Source organism: Equus asinus, chromosome 9, assembly GCF_041296235.1.
Source record: "Equus asinus isolate D_3611 breed Donkey chromosome 9, EquAss-T2T_v2, whole genome shotgun sequence".
Classification (NCBI taxonomy): domain Eukaryota; kingdom Metazoa; phylum Chordata; class Mammalia; order Perissodactyla; family Equidae; genus Equus; species Equus asinus.
This window is the reverse complement of record NC_091798.1, coordinates 93,054,919-93,078,759: the sequence shown is the minus strand read 5'-3', so window position 1 is coordinate 93,078,759 and position 23,841 is coordinate 93,054,919. Positions and strand designations below refer to the sequence as shown.

General features: G+C 46.3%; 1 long non-coding RNA gene across 5 annotated transcripts in view; it reads right to left on the bottom strand.

The window, feature by feature from the left end:
- The window catches only part of LOC139046235 (uncharacterized), a 37,916-nt gene extending 14,673 nt beyond the window's left edge, over window positions 1–23,243 (bottom strand). For all 5 annotated transcript variants that reach the window (XR_011506057.1, XR_011506053.1, XR_011506054.1 and 2 more), the window contains exons 1-3: window positions 22,655–23,243; window positions 21,637–22,216; window positions 375–678 (exon numbers count right to left, since the gene is read on the bottom strand). This is a non-coding gene — a long non-coding RNA (uncharacterized lncRNA). The remainder of the gene's footprint in view (window positions 1–374; window positions 679–21,636; window positions 22,217–22,654) is intronic.
- Window positions 23,244–23,841: the final 598 nt, after the last annotated feature.

The following is a 23,841-nucleotide window of genomic DNA, read 5'->3' as shown; positions in this document are numbered from 1 at the left end:
TCTTCATTTCCCCATTGAAATGCCATTAAACAAAGCTGGGGACAATCCTGCTTTGCTCTAGCTCCAGCTAGAAGAACAGTGGGGTGCTCCCCCAAACCCCCACCGCAGAGCCCTCCAGCCCAGCAGGTGGAGGCTGGAAGGCTCTCCTTCCTTCGAAGGGCTGCCCCGTGCAGGTGTTCCTCACAAAGGGAGCCGAGCCGCAGCCGGCCTTCAAATCCCATCACTGTCGCAGGAAACATCTCCCATCTACGCCTTTGAAGTAAAACCGTTTCTCTAGCGCAGGAAAAGTGATAACTAGAAAATGAAATCTTCAACTCCGTCTTTCCTGGGAGATTACATTTCCTGCTGGACTGGGGGAGAGGAAATTTACTTACGTAAAATTGGATTATTCTTTGTTTTCTGAAGTCTCCTGGTCTGCCAGAAGCATCTTCTGTCAGTTGCCCCTTTCTGAACTCTTGGCTATTTCCCAATCTTCGTTTATTCCTTCATCAGGACATCTGGCTCCAAAGGCAAGATCAGACGTCAAACAGAAAGGCAGAAGCCAGTCTTCCCCGTGCCCCTTGTTCCGTGTTGCCCCCTTATCCCCAGGCTGGTGCTCGCTGTGCGGGGTGCAGACCAAGGCAGACACGCCTTCACTTCCTTCTCATCAGTCACCTGCTGAAGTCTCACGGCCAAGGCCTATCATTTGTTTCAAAGTTTAAAAATGGAGGAGAAGAGGAGAATCAACAAATTTCATCTTAATACTCTAAGCTACATCTTTTTAAATGTGATGCATGTTATTAAATCAGGTTCGTCTGTTTGTATTTTCGGGGCAAGGTTTCTTAAACTCAGTTTTGTATGTATACCCAAGAGGAGCCTTTTAAAAGCTGCTCTGGGTCACACTGTACATGATTGACGGGAAGCCTGAGCAGGGGGAGGAAGGCATCCACGTGGGAGGGGTGGTCGGCATGGGGTGTCAGGACCCAGGCCAGTTAAGGAGGATGTCCACAAGGAGGCGTGGAGGGACAGCCTGGCGTGGGAAGTGAGAGCCCAAATAAGGCAAGGGGGGCATCCACATCTGGGAACAGGCGGGATGGGCTGTCAGGGCCCAAGCAGGCTGAGGACATGGTTCCTGTGGCGGGGTGGAATTGGGCCCAGAGTGGGGTCAGAGCCTGAGCATCTGGAGGAAGGTGCCTGCAAAGGAGACAGGACAGCAACAGAGATGGCAGAGTGGCTACACACAGGAGGTCTGACCAGATAGGTAAATATTTTAAGGTTAGCAGAAAGGGAGAAAACTAGAATGAACCCTGTGTACTGCTGAATTGCAATTGGATATATTGATGTCAATATACATGATAACTATAGAAATAACTATAGCTCTGTCCACTGCTAGGGCCTGGGAGCAATGACCGTGAGCACACCTAGTGTAGTCACTCTTAGATACTATCCTCCACTAAAAGAAACCAGGGCTCACTGGAGAAACAGCTGATTCCAGAGCTGGAACAGGGAGAGTACAAGACAAGTGGGAGAGCTTGCCATGCCAGAAAGCAAGGAAGAGCTCAAAAAGTGAAGTAGAAATGCCAAAGGGGCACAGAGGCCAGCTTCAGTGGACTCCCACTGGCCAAATCTGGAACAATTTAAGCAACAAACACTTATAACGGCAACACCTTATAACTCATTGAATAAAATAGGAAACTATGAAGCCATTCTGAAATAAACAAACAAATTGAAAGCTTGATGAGGAACAGAATATTTACGAAGTTTTCAAGTACCTCCCACAAAATGCTAATGAATTACAAAGGAACGAAGGACATCTTTACAGTGAGGAAGCCTAGCAGACACGATCCTAACCAAGTGATGGCAATGGACATCATCAGTATGGAACAACTGGAAATCTTGTGCTACCCGGGAAGGTGGAGTGAAAACAACACACAATCATTTCTATGCTATTGCTCCCAAAAAGGCACAGCCTAAAGCTAATCATGAATGATCATCAGACAAATCCAAATTGAAAGAAATTTTGCAAACTAACTGGCCAGTAATCTTCAGAAGTGTTGAGGTCGTGAAAGACGAGGAGAGACTGAGGACGTGTTATGGACTGAAGTAGACCAAAGAGACGTGACCACATTCAACACATAGTTTAAACCTGGAAACTTTCACTATAGAAAATATTGCTAGGACGAAACTTGAATGGGGTCTGAGGATTAGATGGTACTAATGTGTCACTGCTGTTTTCCTGATTTGGGTGGTTGTGTTGTGGTTACAAGGGAGAATGTCTTTATTTGTAGGTAAGATCTATACAGTAATCAGTGGTAATGGCCATTACGTGACAACTTACTCCACGCAGGTCAGGGAAAAAAGTTATTTGTATTGCACTTCCAGTTTTTTTATAAGTTTATCACTGTTTCAAAGTATTTTAAAAGTTTAATTTAAAAAAAAAAGACTCTTAGCTTACGAGCACCTGGAGGGAGAGAGCGCGGAAATTCATTCTTATCCAATACCTGGCATGCCCAGTCCGAGCGAGGGCTTAATAAATATTTGCTGAATTTAAATGTTTAGAAAACTGTCTGATACAGAAGGAACACAATGAAAGGGCTTCCATTAAGGTTTGTGTATTTATCTTAAAAACACCTACAGGGTTTATTATGTGCCAGACATTATTGTAAATATTTTACAAGTAGCTCTATGAGATACGTCTTATGAATATGCACATTTTACAGAGAAGGGAACTGAAGGACAGAGAGGTTACGTGGACTGCCCAAAGTCACACAGCTAATAAGTAGTAGAATTAAGAGTTGAGCCCGAACAGTGGGGCCCCAGTGTCCACGCTCTTAGCCGCTTTGCGATGCTGCCTCTCCAAGATGCCACTTGTAGAAAATTTAAGGTCTTTCCCATTCAAAATATTCAGTTCTCAGCCATACACCTGTATTTTTTGTATATTCTAAATTTACCAAATAATGTCATCTTCTTTATTTCATAATGCATAAAACCAGCCCAAGAGAGGCCCATTGCAGAGCAAGGACTCGTCTTCGTGGGCGCCGGCTTTGGTCCTCACCGAAGTCTTCATCACTCAGGCCAACCGTTTGTTCTTAATTATATCAACCACAGCTTACCTGGCCCCGATTTTTCAGGTTTTTATCTGCTGTGCACTTCTCTTTTTCCTATTTGCATTGGGATTTTTAAATGGAATAGCTATCTCCTGAGCATATTATGGTGCAGCTACTATTCCATAAGGCAAGGAAAGTCCCGTTAGCCACCGGCGAGGTCCTGCATCCTGACACTGCACAGTAGTATTTCCCTTCCTCACAGGAGGGAGACGAGGCACTGAATCAAACACGCCTCCTAACAGAATGGGCATTTCTACAGCCCCTGTGGGAAAAGTTGAAGATACCCTGCCCCATATAGCCTTCTCTGCCTCACTTTCTCCCTCCTGTGAAAGGTGAAAATATGTTGTTTCGTGTTCATGTACATTCTTCTAAGCAAAGGAGCTCTGTCAACACCAAGAGGCAGCATCCATCAGAGTCCCCTTTATAGCAAATGGCTCATAAAGTAAATCCAATAAAGAAATACTTTACTTTGTAATTCAGTGTAGCGAGTTACCTAATAAAACTCTGATAGGTGTGACACAATGAGTTCTGTTCCATGAGAATGGCTGACTGTTTTCGTAGCCTGTGAAGTTATCACGAAAATATATCCGAAGTTTCAGGGAGACAGAGTGAGTTCCAGATCGCCAAATAATCGCTCACAGCATTTTTTTATTCGAACGCTATTTAGTCATAGGAACAGGATCTCCCACTTGCTGTGGCCCATTTCCACAGGCGGACAGCACCAGAGACGCGACAGGAAGAAGGACAGCTTTTCTTCAATCCTAGGTGCTATTTCCTTTTCTAAAATAGAACTGCAGTCTTTCCCTGCGTTCTTTCTCTGTGCCAATTGTCAACCATAGACAGGCATTATTTCCTCAATAAATAAAATTTATATCTATACACTTTCCTATGTGTAAATACGTGTGTGTGTGTGTCCTCTGCTACCCTACGCCCCCCGTAAATGCCTGGCAGTTGCAAAAGCACAGTTGCAACGCAGTCAGTGCGCCGCCAACACCCCCAGCCGACCCCTCCAGCGTGCACCCGCCCGCTTCCCGCTGCAGCACCAGCCTGTCTTTGCTTGAGGGTGTTTCCTTACTGCCCGGGCCACTTTAGGGCTTTGGAACAGGCAAAGTATTGTGGAATGAGTGTGCCTAGGAGCAGTCCTGAACCCATGACTGAACGGTCAGCTGGTTGGTAGCCCAGCCTCCTGCCCCTCTGGTGGGATGACTTTGAGGGAGTGTTTGGGTCCCGGGCTGCCAGAGCTTCCCCTGAGGGACTGACTTCCAGTCACCCACAGTGAGGCTGGCTTGAGAACACACCCATTATTGGTTGCCTTCTCACATTCCCCTGCCCTCTACTGGGCTCCCGAAATTAACGACTTCACTTGAATCCTTTGGCGGCCTGGTGGTCAAGATTTGGCGCTCTCAGGCACCCACACCACCCGTCCATCGACTGTCATACTGTGGTGGCTGCGTGTTGCTGTGATGCTGAAAGCCATGCCACTGGGATTTCACATACCAGCAGGGTCACCCACGTGGACAGGTTTCAGCAGAGCTTCCAGGCTAAGACAGACTAGGGAGGACCACCTGGCAACCCACTTCTGAAAAAACTGGCCATGAAAACCCTATGAATAGCAGCGGAGCACTGTCTGATACATGGCCAAAAGGGGCGTGGATGGCACAGAAAGACCGGGCGCTGTTCTGCTCTGCTCTGTACAGGGTTGCTGGGAGTCTGAATTCACTCGACAGCACTAACAACAAACTTTAATCGTTACCTTAGCATCTTCTCCTGGGGAAACCCAAACTAAGGCAATCCCTCGCCAAAGAATATGGAAGATGACCAAAAGCCACTGGACAAATAGCTGTCCTGCTGTTCCTCTTGTTGACATTCCCCCATGGAAGAACCTCAAAAGCACAGCTTGTGTCCAGGCCTTCATTTTCCCTGCCTCCTCTTACATCCCTCCCTTTTCCCCACCTCCTACCAGTGTTCAGCACGCCCGTGATAGAGCTCTTCCTCCCTGGTCTCAGTTGCCCTTACTCAAAAGTCTTACTTTCCTGGCAATCTGTCGTCAGAGATGTCCACTGTTTATGGCCTTAACTCTTTTGTTCAGTTGGCTCTTGTATCAGTGTCATTATTCTTCTGTGCACAACAGATATAACCTACCATATGTTTATTTCCACCAGGGTCACCCTGCCATCTGGACGATGGAAGCTTATACCCCAGGGAAGACGTAGCCATAAGCCAATTTACATTAAGACACAGATTCTAGACATACAGCCTAAGTTTGGACACAGAGCTGACTCCAGCTGACAATGCCACCGGACCCTGATTGATTTCACCCTCGATACGTGGAGGTTCCCGTGTCTCATAGACAGAGGCAAAGACATTATTTAGGCTGCACAACTAAGCCAATTTTTCACTCCCTTGCTGTGCTCATCTTTGTTTGATCTGAGGGCAGCAAGTCCAAGATAATAGTTTCAGGTGTTCCCCACTCCCCAAACTCTGGCCAAGTCCCTCAGGTCTGGTCTGAAAGAGACTGGAAGACACTGTGCCTATTGGTCAGCATTTTCTTTATGGCTGTTCTTGGCATTCTGTGACTACTAAAATTTTTTTAGAGATTAAAGGGCTGGTTACAATCATAAAAATTAAAATCACTTCTCACCAGTTTTTTACAATCTCTCTTGTCCCCCAAAACACAACGGGGAGTAGGGGGTGCAGACTAGCTTTCAGTGACCTACTTTCTGTCTCTTGTCCAAAAGCAAAGTTTCTGCTTTCTCTACTTTTTTATGACGTTGGGTATGGAAAGAATGGGTCAGTATGCTCAGCAATCGTCTCCCTTCACCATCCCAGTGCTTCACACAACGTGATCCAAAATATTCCTGGGGAGCCCAGAGGCAGTGGGGCACGGCCTGCCCTCTCCGCGTCAGCGTTCGCTTTCCGCACACGGAGAATCGTCCCTGCTCACCGACGCCTTGGCGTCCTGCGTGGAGGAAGGCTGGTGCTCCCTCTGCCCGGGCTGATAAGATGCAGCCCTTGCTAGCACAGCTTCCTCACAGACCCACAGCCCTACACAGAAGCTCTCCCCACGCATCAAAAGCAGCTTTGTTGCTGGTTTTTCACACACACACACACACACACACACTTCATTTCTTTTAATCAGCCTGGAAAGTTTGCACGGGCTTTTTCCAAATCTAATCTACCCAAGAACCCCTTAGGGGGTCTTCTGCAGGGTTAAAAACATTGCTAGTATCCAGCATAGTACCTGATATACAATAAGTGCTCAATAAGCACCTTTGTTTTTTATCGCTCTCTCTATTTATCTGTTTAAATGAGACACCAGGCCAATTAAGAAGTGCTCAGCAGAAAAATGCCACTCAAAAAATTGTAAAGAGAATATTACTTTATGAAAATTGGTACACTGAATAAACACAGAATTAATGTCTTCTTTTTTTTCCCCAAAGGTTGATTTCCTGCAGAATTTGTCCTTCAAGTCTGAGGCTAATTTAAGTACATTACAATAGCTAAGAAGATACGATAATCGGTTATGAAAAGAGTCTAGGAGAGAGACAATTCAGTTCTCTAATGAATTTATGTGGAAACCCGATCAACGGGCATCAAAGCTGTGCTTCTATAATAAGATGGGCATTCTCCTCTTGTAGGTCTATTATTATAGAAATTGACGATTTCTTTGTCTCCTCAATTCCTTGGAAAACAGGACTTCATTGGGCTGTTTTTGCACCCCAGTGCCTGGCACAATTTGCATGCATAATAGGCATTCAACGAAAGTTTGGTGAAGGAAGGAATTGGTATATCATAGGAAATAACTATGTTATGTATGTCAACATTTTTTAAAGGCCTAAGCACTTACTTGAACAAGGTGGTCTTTTCCTAGACATAGTCCCTTGATTCTAGAACAGAATTAAAAGCCATAGAACCCCATGGAGGGAACACTTAACCGATGGCTGAGGGGCTCAGGAGTGTAGAAACCCAAATTCCTCTCCTTGAGTCGGGACACACTCTGAGACCCGAGCAACTTATCGCCACAGCTCCCTGCGGGATCGGGCTGCAGCTGCTGTTCAGGGGAGTTTTCTGGAAATTGCATCCTTTCTCTCTTCCTCTTCCCTATCATGCTTCTCCCCTTCCCATACCAGTTGCTCCTGGGAGCACATAAATCAGCAACGCGTGCAGGGGAAAGTGAATTCGGATCAAAGGATGGATTCTGTGTTGGGGGGGCGGGTCTGTGCACAGACTGTCCCATTCCCAGAAGCCCAGCTCACCCCTTCCCCTTCCCTCTTGCCCAACAGCTGTCTTCGAAATCTCCTGGGTCCCACTCACTCTCCATTTTTACTTATTCTGCCCAAAACTCCACCACCTGCTGCTTCCTACACACACATGGCCACCCTTGAACTCTGACTTCACCTCCTGCCCATAACATTCTCTCGTACCACCATCAAACCTCTGGGGCTCATTGATGGACCCGGTGTCTCCAGATGGTCTGGGTCTTTACGCTATCCTGTCTCGAGGGAGAGGCAGGACACTCAATCATGCTTCTTGGGCGGCGCACCTGCCTACACAGACAGACAGCGGACAAGTAGGCACCTGGAAGGGCAAGGTGAAGGAGCCCCTGCTCCATCCAGTGCACCATACAGATTCCAGAGGGGAAAAGGTGCAGTGGGAGGCCGAGGTGATGGAGGGAGGGTGCATGGAGGCCACCTCCACTCTTATCCGCTGAGGGGGCAGAGCCACTCGAACAGACTCCAAGTTACAAACCGACTTTCTTAATTTGTCCTCATCCTCTTTCTCTACGAGGAACCTCTCCTGGTTGGTTTGCACAAGGTCTATGCTTGTGTTGAAGGCAGGACCCCAGCTGCCATTTAGTCTCCTGAACTTGGTGACAAAAATATCCCCTGAGCAGTGCAGGCCTGATCACCGGAAAGATGGCGGCACAGGAAACTAGGTTAGAAGGCGTTTGATTATTCTGGCTTTGTGAGTCACTGCAAAGCCAGCGTGGGCAGAGCCCAGCCACAGAACCCACTGTTTCTAAGGTCACCTGATGCGGTTGTGCAGATCCCTCCTGATCTGCTCAGCATGTTTTGGCTCCATGGGTAGAAAGCAAGGCTGTACCGGAATCTATGTTTCTTTCTGAGCAGCACTCAGTAGTTGTGTCATTTAGCACTTCGTCCACTTGATATTTGTAACAGTAACAGTAATTTATAGGGAAGTGTGGCCTGTCGGCCTGTTGGTCAATTTGCCCGCCCTGCCCTGGAAAATTAGAGCAAGATCCTTTTCAGAGAGTGAGATCCCCACCCCCAGGCCTCTGGCCCCCAGCCACATTGATCAAATCTGAAGAGAGCGTCCAAGTCAAGATAGGCCTCCACCAGAAACTGGTCTCGGAAACACAGGGGGACTCGGGGGTCTCGTCAGTCTTTGCTGGGGCCCTGAACTGGGAAGTGAGGTAAAGCTGAAGCTGGGGCGGGCGTGTTAGTGAGACAAAGTGAAGGGGAGCGAGCTGGCGAGGGAAGGAGGCAGGCGTGCAGGGAGAGCAGAGGCGGGCGAGGGCGTGGCCCCAGTGAGACAGAGCAGCTCTCAGCACACCGGTCCCTGCCTGAAATTCCCTCCCTGAGGTCCCGTGACACACTCCTCATCCTTCCAACAAACCCCCATCTTTGTTTAAGTGAGTTTGAGTAGGTTTAATTCCAGAAAAGAAAAAAGAAAACAACCGTGTCTAAGACAGGAACAGGAAGGCACTGGGCCTTGTTCGCAGTTTGTTTGACTGTCACTCAGACAGGGGCGTGTTCAGCTCACCAGTGACTTCTGACCACTCCACATGACGCTCCTATCCCTCCCTTGTAGCTCACCCACATTTACAATAGATGATGAAGAAAATATTATCAATTTAGGAAATGTCATTTTAGGAAATATTCTTGGATTAGATAACAGAATTCCTGATGTTCCAGACAACTCAGCAGGGTCACATGGACTCTTGAATCAACGTGTCTAGTAATCGTTACTGCACCGCGTCATGAGCTGATAGATTCATGGAGCCCAAAGCACTGCAGAGGAGGGCGGGTGTGGAAAAGCACGCTTATCTCTCTTTTGGGTTAGCCTCAATTTCAGAACAAACTCAGTAGTGCCAAGAATAACTGATTATTCTCCCCGTGATGAAATGTACTTTCCAGCAATACTCAGTCATTCCCACCAGTACTGGGTTACGATGTCAGCATGGCTTAGTTATTCTCATGCCAACACGAGGGTTGGCCTGATTACTGAAGTGCCAACAGGAAAGCTTGGTCCTCAGTTTCTCTTCCAGAAGTGAGAGCATGACCACCCTAATAAACAAAATACCCCTATTGCCAAACGCCCCCCCCATCAGGCGACTGCTAACCAAGGCCGTCTGAGCTGTAATGCTTTCTCCTCCGGAATCCGACATAGCATTTCACACGTACACTTGAGCTGTTTGCCAGCCTTTGACCATTTCCAAGTTTCCCACAGATTAATGAGAAATCCAGCTGTTTCCAACTATTTGGAAGAGAGCAATATGTGATAAAATGAGGATAGAAGGGAATCTTTATCCAATTTCTCCAGCAGTCAGAGAGATTTGGAACATACAGGGAGGAAAAATTGCAAGCTCAATTGTTCAAAGATTAAAAAAGAAGAAGAAAGAAAGCTTTGCATTAAATTTCTGAGAATGACTTTTATTTAGCAAGCAGAGCTAAAAAGCCCTTCTCCAGTCTGAATTTACTACACCACAGGCTGGGTGACACAGATTTGCAGACCCGCCCCAGTCTGCAGCCTGCGCTTCGAGCAGTTCGGCTCGGGGGACATTTGTTGATGGTCTTCTTGGAATCCATGTCCACTCTCTAACAGTATCCCGGTTTCCTATGAGTAATTATCTCCATTCTGCACACAGTCTGGTAGGACTAAAGTCCAGGCCCAGCCCTCCCCCAGCCAAGGAACAGGCATGTGACGCAGTGTAGTCCCTGCACTCTACTCTCGTGTAATTTAAACTCTGGGCAGAGAGACGAAGAGACAGGAGATAATGGGCACCCATTCCATGCCAGCAGTATGTCCGACCCAACATGTGCTCGTATGCAACCCTGTTTCGGTTTTCTCCTTGGCCTCTGGTCCTTCGTTTCTGTGTGTCCATGACTGAGGCATCTCTGTGGTCTGTGCGTGGAGATGCATTCCCTTCCCAGACTGGAAGGGGAAGGCCTCCATTTCCTAGCGACCTGCAGGCCTTACGAACAACTTCCCTCCACTTGTTTCTCCACCTCCGTGTGCTCTGGTCCTGCCTGCAGTGGCAAGACCCTAACTTTCAAGAGAATTATTGCCTCAATAGGGGCTCCAAAAAAAGTGTGTAATTTGAGATTCAGCACTCACCTGTGTATGTCAGAATACTTTTCTCTCTCAGTGACAGAATTCCCAACTGGCTCACACATTTTTATTCTCTCTTACAACAAGAAGTTAAGACTATAGGTGGTTTGAGGGTTGTTTCAGTGGCTCAGTGCTGGCATCAGGACCTGTATTTCCATCCAGCCATTCGCAGAGGGCAGGCAATCCTCCCCTTATGGTTGTAAGCGGGCTGCAGCAGCAAGGCCTCGCTTGCCAGGATCCAAAAAGGAGAGGAAGAAGAGCACTTTCTGCTCCGGAGACCCTCTTCCAATCAGGAAGGGACTATTTTGCAGAAGCTCTCAGCAAAGTCTCCACAGGTCACCTCGGTCTGAACTGCCTCCCCTGCCCGTGCCCAGCTGTAAAGGTGGCTGGGAGAATGAGCGCCCAGTATATCCACCATTATCATGGAAGGTGGCTGCCAGGAAGGAACAAGGGGACACACTGTCACCCTGTGTCCCCAAGCCGTCCCTACCCTCTCCCTCTCAGGCCGACAAAGTCTTTGCTCAGCTGTAACAGCAGAAGGGCTGTAAGGGAAGGGAAAGTCAGAATACGACGGGGGAAGGCGTCAGGAAATATTCCCAATACATCCTCACACACGCGCAGCCTCTCCGGACCAGTCCCTTCATTTGTGAAATGCACGGTGGCTACGCCAATGCCTACAATGTAAGGTTATGTCGAGAATCACGCAAGATAGCAGGGGGCAAGGACTTGTTACAGTTCCTCATCCACGGGAAGTAGTCACTAAATAGTGGCTGGTTTTAAAAATTTAAAACAAGTAAGCACATTCGAAAGTGTTGAATATCGAAGGCATAGATTTTAAATACCCTGGAGTTTGGAAAAGGGAGAAATGGCTTCTGTTGGCGTTATCTGGAAAGGCCGCAGACTGAGAGCCGGCCTTGAAGGATGGTAGAGTTTGCACCATAGAAAAGAGACGGAGAGTCATTCGAGGGGAAATAACAGCTTGCAGGGGAACAGAGGGCAGGGCTGTTGCTGTGGAAGGAGAAGGGGACGACACCCACTCACAGTGACGGGCACTCGCATACGTCTCCTTCAAGGTCCTCAGCACCTCTGTGAGGTGGCGTACCCATGAGGGTTCTCCAGAGAAACCACCAGGACGTTGCCTTATCTCAGGCTGCCACAACAGACGCCATGGACCACGGGGCTTAAACAAGAGAAGTGCATGGCTCCCAGTTCTGGAGGCCGGAAGGCCGAGATCAGGTTGCCAGCATGGCGAGGTTCTGGGGAGAGCCCTCTTCCTCACTCGCCTCCTACCTGTGTCCTCACATGGCCGAGAGAGAACAGTCTCTCTTCCCTTCTTGTCAGGGCACTGGTCCCACCACGAGAGCCCCCCTCTCGTGACCTCCTCTAGCCCTAATCACCTTCCAAAGACCCCATCTCTGAATGCCACCACAATGGGGGGCTAGGGCTTCAGCACACAAATTTAGGGGGGCACATTCAGGTCCTAACAGACGTGTGTGTGTGTATATACAGAGGAAGAAGTTTATTGGAAGGAATTAGGTCACACAATTGTGGAGGCGTGGTGAGTCTAAAATGTGATGGGGGAGGCAGGCAGCCTGGAGACTCAGGAAAGAGTAGCAGTTCCATTCTGAAGGCAGTCTGCTGGAGAACCAGAAAGAACCAAGGGGGCACGTGAAGCCCGAAGGCAGTCTGCTGGAGGATCCCCTCCTGTTCCAGGGAGGTCAGCCTTTTGTTCTATCTAGGTCTTCAGCTGATGGAATGGCGCCCACCAACCTTAGGGGGCACAAGCTGCTTTACTCAAAGTCCACCGATTTCAATGTAAATCTCATCCAAAAACACTCTCACAGAAACATTCAGAATAACGTTTGACCCAATAGTATCTGGGTACCATGGCCCAGCCAACCATTAACCATCACAGGTGGGTTTTAATCTTAGTTCATAGAGGAAGCAACTGAGGCTCAGAGAGGTTAAGTAACATGCCCAAGGAGATGGAACAGCTGAGGTGGAACTGAAACCCAGATCTGTCTGAATCCACAGTCCATGTGGTCTCAAGATGTTTTTTGCTGAGCCCGCAGAGAAACTCATTTGAATAGGACATTTTGAGCCAGGAGGAGGGCTTGGAACAACATGTGCCTGTGTATCTTCCACAGCTATTACAATGATTTGGCATAGAAATGCTCAACGCACACTGCAGGGATGGGTGAGCAGACAGATGGATGGATGGATGGATGCATGGGTGAATGGATGGATAGATGGATGGAATAAAAAATCATCACTGTCGGGGGCCGGCCTGGTGGCATAGTGGTTAGGTTCTCCTGCTCCGCTTTGGCAGCCCAGGGTTTGCTTGTTCGCATCCCAGGCACAGACCTACACACTGCTTATCAAGGCATGCTATGGTAGGTGTCCCACATATAAAGTAGAAGACAATGGGCATGGAAGCTAGCTCAGGGCTAATTTTCCTCAAAAAATAAAATCATCACTCGGTTATTATGGGTGCAAAAAAGGAAGTGATCCCCAATATTTTTTCACAGCTGACTTGGCTTTAGAGCTGGACTGTTCAAAACAGTAACCATTACCACATACGTCCATTAAAATTAAAATGTTTGGTTAATTAATATTAAATCAAAAAAATTCACTCCCTCCATTGCACTAGCCACATTTCGAATGTTCAGTTGCCACGTGTGGTGAGTGGCTACATGTTGGATGGCACAGATATGGAACATTCATCATCACAGAAAGTTCTGTTGGGCAGTGCTACTCCAGAGAGGCCGTGTTGGTCCTCCTTCACAGAACTTCTTGTGCCTGTCTCTGTGAACATACTCCTTGTGCATTAGCGATGAATTATGAGAAAACATGGAACTGTAAGCCCAATCAATCTCCCCCTGGCCCAGGCCTTTCTCACACAAGACAGATCAGTGGGGCCCTGCCCTCTGGTGCCTGTTCCTGCCTCGCGGGCAGAGTAACTGCCTGCCCCACTGGATCTCTCCATGGACCAAAGGTGCCATTGACATTTGGCTTCCATCAAACTATAAACATCTAACAAGCTCCAGATGCACAAGTAACAGATTTAAAGTCCTGTCAATATGGACACTGGGGCCTGAAATGAAACACTTGGCATCCGATTTGACTAAAATGTTAAACTCACAATTTATTGGTTCAATAAAATGTGAACGCTAACAGCCAATTTTTAGGTTGGAGGCTCCACATATGGGTACACATGTGTATGGATGTGTAAATAAGTTTTTCAAGACAAGGCTAATAGTAGAGTTAAAAACTGGTTTTCCAAATAGAGCTTTGGTCCTAATAATCATTTTTAGTGGGCCAAAATGTTATTTATGATAAATGTGTTGGCACACAAAACCCTACCCTGACTCGAGTGATAAAATAAAATTGCTGATAGACCACCACATCTATAAAGAGTGAAGACGTGGATGGCAGAAGAGACTGGAACTGTCAGAAAATAGGAGCCTTCCCGCGGGCTGAGGATCACCTCCCAGGGTCCTCCTCCAGCAGGGCTGGCTGGAAGGCGCCAGGCTGCAAACGACTGGCCTTAATGAAAAGTGAAACACAGCGAGCTTCGTAGCTGTGGAGGGGTCTAGAAAGCAACGCAGTTGTATTAAATGTCTGACTCAAGATGAGCAGGACAGTTAAAAACAAAACAAAACGTTCCCAATCAACTTTGTATAACAAAGAAGGAATCAGAAAAGAGATTTTTACTCTCGGACATCAATTTCGTCTCTTCTCCTCCTGTTTAAAATGTAAACATGGGAAAGTGGAATGGATACACTTTTCCCTACTCCTCCTACTAATTACAAGAAAAAGAGCCTGGACATTAAACATGAAACTAACATAGAAGATTCTGGAAAGCAGAGAGAAACCAAAACCGTTAAGGAGCTCAAGACCCAGGGAACAAAATGGGGGTAGGTTTCCTGGGTTGTCTTTTGGCCTCATATATCTCAGACTGGGAGCTGAAGAAACTGGCGACCTGAGACACCAACTCCCACAGGCAAAAATCAACAGCAAGAGCCTGCTCTCTTTAGCCGAAGGCCCAGGAAAGGGTCAGCGAGGGAAGACAGAACACTGTTAGACAATAACCACCCTAATCCAACCAAACGCCACAGAAAGACGTATGGCCCCAGTCCCACCCACGCCAACAAAGGCAGAAGGGAACCAAGACTCTCCAGAGGGCATAATGAGGTGCCAAGCAGGGAACCAGCACCTTCATCCCTGCGGAATGATAACAAGTCCCACCCTCACGCCCAGATCTAGAGACCATGTAGAGAGCCTGCACTTCCACCCCACCCAGCGGCAATAAGGCATTCCTCCCCGTTCTGCCAGAGTGGTGGCATGGGAGACCCAGTGGAGAATCAGGAGGTTCATCATCACCATTGTCACTAGCGGGAACAGGGCCATCTCCCTCCTCACGCTGTCACGTGAGACCATGTGGGGAGCAGTAACAAGGCCTTCCTACTACCCCTTCCAGCCAGGAGGGATCAGTGAAGCCCAGGTCGGGTGTTGGGGCTCCCCCACCTGCCCAGCAGTTACAAGGGGAGCCCTTGAGTGTCAACAGAGGCAGAGTGGAGAAGTGGGACATCCACTGCTAATCATGAGGGGCTTCCTCCACTCCCCCTGCTGCAGAGGTGACAGAGGAAGCCAGCTAAAACAGAAGGCTTAAATAAGATCCAGAATCTCATAACACAATACCCAAAACGTCTAAGTTGCAATCAAAAATCACTCATCATACCAAGAACCAGGAAGATCTCAAACTGCATGAAAAAAGGCAATTAGCAGATGCCAACACGGAGATGACGGAGATGTCTGAACCATCTGACAAAGATTTTAAAGCAGTCGTCACAAAATGCTTCAAGGAGCAATTACAAACAAGCTTGAAATAAATGAAAAAAACGAAGTTTCAGCAAAGAAATATAAAGACTCATTAAAGAAAGAGAAAATATTAAGAAAAAATAAATGGAAATTTTAGAAGCCCAGACATCCTTCAAACTTTGTTCTACCCAAAATGTGGAATATTACTTGCAATAAAAAGGAATGGACTATTGATACACACAGCAACCTGGATGAATCTCCAGAGAATTATGCAGAATGAAAAAGGCCAATTGCAAAAGGTTACAGACTATACGATTCCATTTATATAACATTCTTGACATGAAAAAGTTACGGAAATGAAAGACAGATTTGTGGTTGCCAAGGGTTAAGGAAGGGCTGAGGATGGGAGGGAAGTGGGTATGACCATAAAAGGGCAACTTGAGCAATCCTTGTGGTAATAGAATATCTTGAAACTGGACCACTATCTCACACCATACACAGAAATCAACTCAAATGGATTAAAGACTTCCCTGTGAGACCTGAAACCACAAAACTCCTAGAAGAAAACATAGGTGATACGCTCCTTGATATCGGTCTTGGTAGCGATTGTTTGGATCTGATTCCAAAAGCAAAGGCAACAAAAGCAAAAATAAACAAGAGGATCTACATCAAACTAAAAACCTTCCAAGCAAAGGAAACCATCAACAAAATAAAAAGACAACATACTGAGGGAGAAAATATCTCTAAATCATATGTCGAATAAGGGGTTAATATCCAAAATATATAAAGAACTCATACAGTAACAAAAACACAAACAATCCATTAAAAAATGAGCAGAGGATCTGAGCAGAAATTTTTCCAAAGAAGACATACAGAAGGGCAACAGGTACATGAAAATGGCTCAACATCACTAATCATCAGGGAAATGCAGGTCAAAACCACAATGAGATATCACCTCACAGTTAGAATGACTATTATCAAAAAGACAAGAAATAACAAGCGTTCACGAGGATGTGGAGAAAAGGGAGCCCTAGTGCACTGTTGGTGGGAATGTAAATTGGTACAGAGACTATGGAAAACAGTGTGGAGTTTCCCCAAAAATTTAAAAATAGAACTACCATATGATCCAGCAATTCCACTTCTGGGTATTTATCTGAAGAAAATGAAAGCATTAATTCAAAAAGATATTTTCACCCCCATGTTCATTGTGGCACTATTTACAATAAGTAAGATATGGAAAAAACCTAAGTGTCCATCGATGGATGAATAGATAATGAAGATGTGGTGTATATACCAGGGAATACCATTCAGCCATAAAAAAGACTGAAATCAAGCCATCTGCGACAACACAGATGGACCTCAAGGGCAGTATGTTAAGTGAAATAAGTCAGAGAGAAAGACAAATACCAGATGATCTCACCTATCCATGAAATGTTTTAAAAAACAGAAAGAAAACCAAGCTCAGAGAAAAGATTGGTGGTTGCCGGGGTGGGTGAAAAGGGTGAAGGGGGTCAGAAGGTACAAACTTCCAGTTATAAAATACGTAAGTCCTGGGGCTGGAACGGACAGCATGGTGACTATAGTTAATAATACTGTACTGCATATTTAAAAGTTGCTAAGAGAGAGACTGGCCCCGTGGCTGAATTGTTAAAGATCTCCATACACTGCTTCGGCAGCCCAGGTTTGCGGGTTTGGATCCCAGGTGCAGACCTCCTCCACTCATCAGCCATTCTGTGGAGGCATCCCACAAACAAAATAGAGGAAGACTGGCACAGATTTTAGCTCAGGGCTAATCTTCCTCAAGCAAAAAAAGAGGAGGATTGACAACAGGTGGATGTTAGCTCAGGGCAAATCTTCAGGGGAAAAAAAAAGTTGCTAAGAGAGTAAATCCTAAAACTCCTCATCACAAGAGAGCCAGCCCTGATGGCCTAGCTGTTAAAATTCTATGTGCTCCGCTTCACTGGCCCAGGTTCAGTTCCCGGGTGCAGAACCACACCACAGACATGCCTTGGCAGCAGCTCACATAGAACTAGAACTTACAACTATGTACTGGGGCTTTGAGGAGAAGAAAAAAAAAGAGGAGAAGATTGGCAGCAGATGTTAGCTCAGAGCAAATCAAAAGAAAAAGTCCTCATCACAAGAAAAAAAGATTTGTAACTATGTATGGTGATGGATGTTAACTAGATTTATTGTGGTGATCATTTTGCAAAGCATACAAATATCAAATCATTATGCTGTACACTTGAAACTAATATAATGATATATGTCAATTACCATATACTTCAATTAAAAGAAAGTTCTATATCTTGGCTATATCAATGCCAACATTCTGGTTGTGATATTGTACTACAGTTTTGCAAGATATTACCATTGGGGGAAACTAGGTAGAGGGTACATGGCATATCTCTCCATTATTTGTTACAACTGCATATAAGTCTATAATTATCTCAAAATAAAAAGTTTAATTAAAAAATGTAGGGCCAGCCCTGTGGCCTAGTGGTTAAGTTCGGCGCACTCTGTTTCAGCGGCCCAGATTCAGTTCCCAGACACAGACCTACACCACTTATCAGGGGCCATGCTGTGGCAGTGACCCACATACAAAACAGAGAAAGATTGGTGACAGATGTTAGCTCAGGGCAAATCTTCCTCAGCAAAAAAAAGTAAAACATGCAGCTTCTAAGGTAAACAATTTCATAAATTATGACCAAATATCTAGTGATTTTGGATCTCTTTCCCACCCTCCAATCTAATACTCATTAAAGTACAATAGGTACTGTTATAAAGTTGTATGAACTGACAATGGGGTACGAAACTCATCCTCAATTCAAGGAAACACAGCTCTTTTTGTAGAAAAAGGACAGAAGAGGAATCCCTAAGAATAACCAGCTATGCTTCTTTTCTGAATGTGCACTTCAGTTTAATATTTATAATTCCTTAGGCATAAAAAGAGCTTGATCTTAAAAGTCATTAGTTCATTAATTCAAAAGCCTTTATTATATGCCTACCACGTGCCTGGGTTTACGTTTGTTTCATTTAATATTTCAAACCCTTTGACAACAAGGAGGTTCAACTGAGAATCACTAAATCTTCCCCCCAAACTTCAGCTCGAACATTCTAAGTGCAGGTCCCACTCCTGCTGTCATCTCAGAAGAAACTGTTACGAATAGAACAGTATCTTGTGACCAGAGAAGGTAACACCATTATCTTGTCATTAAAATAACGTCTGCTCCTTTAAGTCAATATTACTGACGTAGCTGGAGCTGCGCGAAGCCCGAGAGGGACACAGATGGTTGACCGGGCAGTGGAGGAAGGTAAGGATTACCTCTCTTTACTCGTCTCCTACTGCCCGGAACCAATCTGCGCGCCATAATTTGGAAGAAAAAACAAATGATGGGCCACGGAAATTGTTTTTCCATGACTCTGGCAGCTGCATGCGAGACCTAGAGATGGAGACTATTTTCTAAAAGAGCATGCGCTTTCTCAAAAATCCATTTGGGGGTTTTACCAAAACATCTGCCTCAAAGTCAACCGCAATGAAGACAATGAGAACTCACTTTGTGTTGCTCAAATCCCACCAGGGGCTCTGGACTCGGGGTCCCACCCTAACCACCCCCAAATCCAAATCTCTTTGTGGGGAGAGAAGGGGTGAAATTGGTGCTACATCTTATGAAGAAAAATGCTGGTAAACTATTTTCAAAGACTCCTTACAAGATATAACAGCAGCCCTTACTCCACGCAGCTTGTGGATGAATTAACTGTAAATAAATATTTAAATGCCTATTAAATTTCCATTCAAATTCATACACATGGGTTTAATACTAATAATTAAAGAAGGAAAGCTGGCAAAACACACATAGAATGTAGCCAAACCCAAAATGCTTGAAAAAGAAGTCAAACCTTCTGAAAACATAGAGCATTACTGGGTTTGCACATCCCTGGTGACAAGAGACTGAGAAATTGAAACTAACTCCGTTGAAATATACTCTCTGCTCCCAACAGATGCTGTGGCTCATTCCTGCCAAGGAGCCCGGCAGGCTGGCTCTTTTGTGCCAAGAACAAAGCATGGGCCCCCACACGCCTCCCATCCTATCAGGGCTCTATGCTCAGATGCCACCAAGGCAGAATTTCTCCCTCCACCTCCAGACAGCCAACATGTTCAGGCAGAAGTCTCACTTGCTTTGGACTCTTATTTTCTTACTCCTGGTTCTTGAAGGGTATAGCATCCCACACTTTGAGGTCAGAATGATTACCATCAAACCTCTAGAACCCTTAGTTTGTATCTACTCTGATGTGGACCCCCGTTGGTGACATTCCAAGACTGAATATAATCACGTGATGCGACGGATGCCCCATAACTGCTATCAAATCAGCATACCAGGGTGGACAAGGAGGGTGCCACAGACCCGCCCCACGTCCTTAGGAGAGAGTGAAGAGGGGAGGGACGAATGTGGGCGACCCCTATCAAGCACCTCTGCTTCTGACAGGGTTAACACAACTGCAAATACTTGATATCTGTGTAGAGCTCCACGTTTATAAAGTATTTTTCTCCACATTACGTCTTTTAATCTTCACAATAACCCGCTGAGTGAGGCATGCCATTCCCAGGGGAGGAGACCCTGAGTCAGAGAGAGACCTTCTAAGTCAGCAGTTAGTGAGGGGCTGTCAGGACTTGAGCCCAGGGACTCTGCCCAAGTTCAGGGCTCTGCCTGGGACCCCACTGCAGAGGTAGGATGGAGCCAGTTAGGAGCCTCTGGAGCTGGTGGGTTACCTCCATGCACACGCAGCACTCTAGACACGGAATTTAGAAGCCTCGGAGACCTCCTGCTCTCCTGGAGCTCTGCTGCACAGACTCAAATTGCCAAGCCAGCATCTCCACATTGCCATGAATTCATTGGTATCTTAACTCTTAGACTATACGGACCACAGTGTCTTTTGGGTTTTTTTGCAAGGAAGCTTGGACCTGACCTAACATCTGTGCTAATCTTCCTCCATTTTGTATGTGGGACGCCACCACAGCATGGCTCGATGAGAGGTGTGTAGGTCCAACCTGGGATCCGAACCCGTGAACCCTGGGCTACCAAAGCAGAGCACGCAGACTTAATCACTACGCCACTGGGCTGGCCCCTGGACTACAATGTTTTTACATGAAGCCCTTAGAATCTCCTGGACATTTAACTCTATTTTCTACTGTAGAAGGTCCTAAATACCCCACACATATCAAAGCCAGCTCAACAAAACATCTGCCAAAATGTTTTAAGGAATCATGGTACCCAATTAACTAGGACTTCATTGCACTTTTTACAGACAGAACAAAAGAAATATCTGAAGTGTTAAAGAAGTTGTACAGTATTCTCTTTCATTAGTCAAAAGATATTATCTAGTCCTTGAATTCAAACCCATGCAAATAAATGAAGTTGAGATGGCACTATCCAGCTGCTATACGTTCTGTTTCACGATGATTAGAATACTAGACCACAACTTGCTAAACAAAAGTGCTTTGTTTCACGTTAACCGATCAAACAGTTCTCTAGAAGTCATTTGAATGAGGGATGCTCTAACCAAATCTTTATCAGAAAGACAAACTAGCCGATCTTATGGGTATCAAAACAGGTGTATGTGTGTAACTTATTAAAATATTTCTAATTGCCCTTCACTCTTGGATACTTTGGGAATATTTTACTGAAACTTGAAAGCCAAATATTGAAAAACAATAAGACCTACACTTGCTGTAAATTCTGGCCCAAACAAAGCAGTCAGATCAGGAAAAATCATGAGAAAACAAGCTCTGGTGAAATTTGCAGTCCATCGATCTATTTCTATGACAGAGGAATAGGCCCAGTAGACTGGAGAGAAGCAAGTGATATAATATATCTGGATTTAAGAAAGGTTTTTTGATTTAGTCATACCACGGAGACTAATTAGAAAAATATTCAGAACACAAAACTACGGGGTAGCTGCACAGCCAGCTGGAGGACCACAGCCCACAAGTAGCTATGAAGAGGCGAAGGTCAGCACAACAACGATGTTCTATGTCTTAACCTACAGCATGAGCGTTCTGTACGCCAGCATCCCAGGAGGTGAGAACACCACCCCACTCAACAGAGAAACCAGCCCCTTGGCCAGGGGCACCCAGAGTGCTGACCCAGCCTTTCTGCCCTGAGAGATCACCTGGGGAAGGCTGGCGAGCAGGAGAGGAGGAGGAGCAGGTGGGAGCAAGCGGCAGAGGTGGAGCCGGGAGAGGAAGATGATGCCAGCAAGGAAGGAGTTACTGACAGGGAAGGAAAATGAAGAAGGATGGAAAGGACCTTTGGGTCACAGCAAAGTTTGAGTTAAATACAAGCCAATGTTCTATGTAGAAGGGACTCTAAAAGGTCACCTGGCTCAGTAGTTGTTAAATGCCAGTTTTTACCAGTCTTTGGTGAAATGAAAAAAATAAGGGTACCATATTAAGTTTTTCATAGAGTTGTTTTAATTGAATGTAACTGCTGTCCTTTATGGTACTCTCTCTCCCTCTCCCTCTCTCTCTCTCTCTGCCCCCCATATGGGGTGGTCATGGTGGGTGATAACTTAATGCTTTTTTAATAGTCTTAGTGGCAAGAAGAATTGTTGATAATTCTATGTCAATCTTCAAAATCGTTTTAGAAATTTCATTGGTCAGTGAAATCCAAAAGTCTAGAAATCTCTGGCTTAGTCCATCCTTTGGCCGCTTTCGCTAAGTAAATAAGTCCAAGCGTCCAGGTCCATTCCACTTGAAAGTTCCATGACAACTCATTTAAACACTCAGCCACTCTCCAAATGCTCTGGCTAGTCCAGGGGTCACTCAGGGCCAAGCTGCCCCCTTGATGGTGTTTTTCACTGAATCAAAAGGGAAGGTGAGTGATGCTGGCACATTCTGGGTCTATCCAAAGGCTGGGTTCTCACACACGATCCAGAAGAGAGGACATTAGCTCACATCCCTGTGTTAGAAACCAACAAATTAAAACAAGGAGAGGCCTGGCCCAAAGAGGAAACAGCAGGAAATGATTATTTAGGATTAAGATTCTCATTTCTAGACATGTGCAGTAAAACATTGCCTGGATCAATTTTATTTGCCTCCTTTGATGAAACCAAATTAACTTAAGCCAACTGTTAGAGGCACTGCTGGTTATGGACCCCGCGTCACTCAGTCTAAGATGTTCACCCTGGAGGCTTCTTGGTTAAAACATTTAAAACCGCTTTTGATAAGTAAGAATTCCTACAATAATTAAATTCATGAGGAATTACACCTTGTAGGTCCTAAACTAATTATTAGAGAAACTTCAAACAGTCCCACCCAGCTCTCCTCCCCTCCCGAAGGAAGCTGCCTCCACAGCCAGATCCTCGGTTCAAACCAGACTGCGAAGAAAAGTGCTAACCAGGGATGGGGGCTCGCTCACTCAGGCGGTGCCTTCCACAGAGTACAGACGCCTTAGCACCAACTCGGGGATCCCCCCAGCACCATGAGAGCAGAGAGCTGGCCCGAACAGGAGACAGGGGAGAGACGCTCCTCCAAGCGGACTTAGTCACATTCAGGCAGAACCACCCTGGTAGACCCCTTAACGCGTACCTGTGCGCAGACACATACACACGCGCTTCGAATTACACTCCTTTTGTATTCTCATTTCCCTTGTAAAAGCCTCTGCCCCCAAAACCCACGCTGAACGACTTGTACACGTACACAGCTGTCACTCCCACGCTGACGTGGTGAGCAGGTGTTACAGCACGCCACTAACAGGGTACTGTGAAGACGGAAAAAGCACTTCCTGGAGAGGCGGCTGTCCCTCTCAGCCTGCCATTCAGAGCCCTGTGGCCTCGGGCCAGCCATTCACCTCTCTAGGCCTCCATTTTCTTGTCTATGAAAAGACGGAAGCAGAATACTGGTGCTGGTGATTTCCCTGGCAGCCTTAACGTTCAAGGTTCTGTGCAAGTGCAAATGCAAATGGCTTACTCACCACCAGCAGCTACGAGGAGCCCACGCCCCCCCTCCCCCCACCCCCACCCCCCGCCCCCGCCCCCCGGGCAGAGGGCGAGCAGAATCTGCGGCTGACCGTAGCCAAAGTCAGTCCTTAATGTGGGCTTCTTTTTACAGTTAGTTTTGGAATACACTCAAACACCAAGAGGAAGTTGGATTCCAATCTCTCAATCAGTCCAGCAATCATTTCCCAAGGAAGGGCAAGACAGACCTGCGAGCCTCGGGGAGAGCAGAGAGGTCTGGCTGCTGTGTACAAGCAGTAAACTGCACAAGGGTTGCACAGAGGGGGCACCCTGGCCCCAGGCTCGGAGAAGCTGGTCAGTTACCCAGCTCAGCCTCGGAAACAGACCCGACCGGGCGCCCAGCTTCCCTCTGGGCACCGGAGGCTACCAGGTTAACCACCATTCGGAAGGAAGGCACTCAAGTCTTGAGCTACCCACCCTCTCCCACAGGCTGCAAAAATCAAGTTGTCCCCCAGACCAAGGAAAAAACTCAGCATTTATCAGAATGCAGATGGGTTTTCAGAAACAGAAAGACTCGCTCACTGCATAAAGGAAAGCAGGTCTTTGAATAATACGATGCAGCTTGAGG